We start from the raw sequence: 598 nt of genomic DNA, 5'->3' as shown, positions 1-598 counted from the left end.
CCTATATGCAGGTCAGGAAACAACAGTTAGAACTGGACATGCAACAACAGACTGGTTCCAAATAGGAAAAGGAGTACGTCAAGGCTGCATATTGTCACCCTGCTTATTTAACTTCTATGCAGAGTACATCATGAGAAACACTGGGCTGGAAGAAGCACAAGCTGGAATCAAGATTGCCGGGAGAAATATCAATAACCTCAGATATGCAGATGACACCAACCTTATGGCAGAAAGTGAAGAGGAACTAAAAAGCCTCTTAATGAAAGTGAAAGAGGAGAGTGAAAAAGTTGGCTTAAAGCTCAACATTCAGAAAATGAATATCATGGCATCTGGTTCCATCACTTCATGGAAAATAGATGAGGGAACAGTGGAAACAGTGTCAGACTTTATTTTCTGGGGCTCCAAAATCACTGCAGATGGTGATTGCAGCCATGAAATTAAAAGACGCTTACTCCTTGGAAGGAAAGTTATGACCAACCTAGATAGCATATTGAAAAGCAGAGACATTACTTTGCCAACAAAGGTCCATCTAGTCAAGGCTATGGTTTTTCCAGTAGTCATGTATGGATGTAAGAGTTGGACTGTGAAGAAAGCTGAG

This window comes from Bison bison, unplaced genomic scaffold (genome assembly GCF_000754665.1).
Source record: "Bison bison bison isolate TAMUID 2011002044 unplaced genomic scaffold, Bison_UMD1.0 scf7180017864037, whole genome shotgun sequence".
Taxonomy (NCBI): domain Eukaryota; kingdom Metazoa; phylum Chordata; class Mammalia; order Artiodactyla; family Bovidae; genus Bison; species Bison bison.
The sequence above is the reverse complement of the archived record's forward strand: the minus strand, read 5'-3'. Positions refer to the sequence as shown.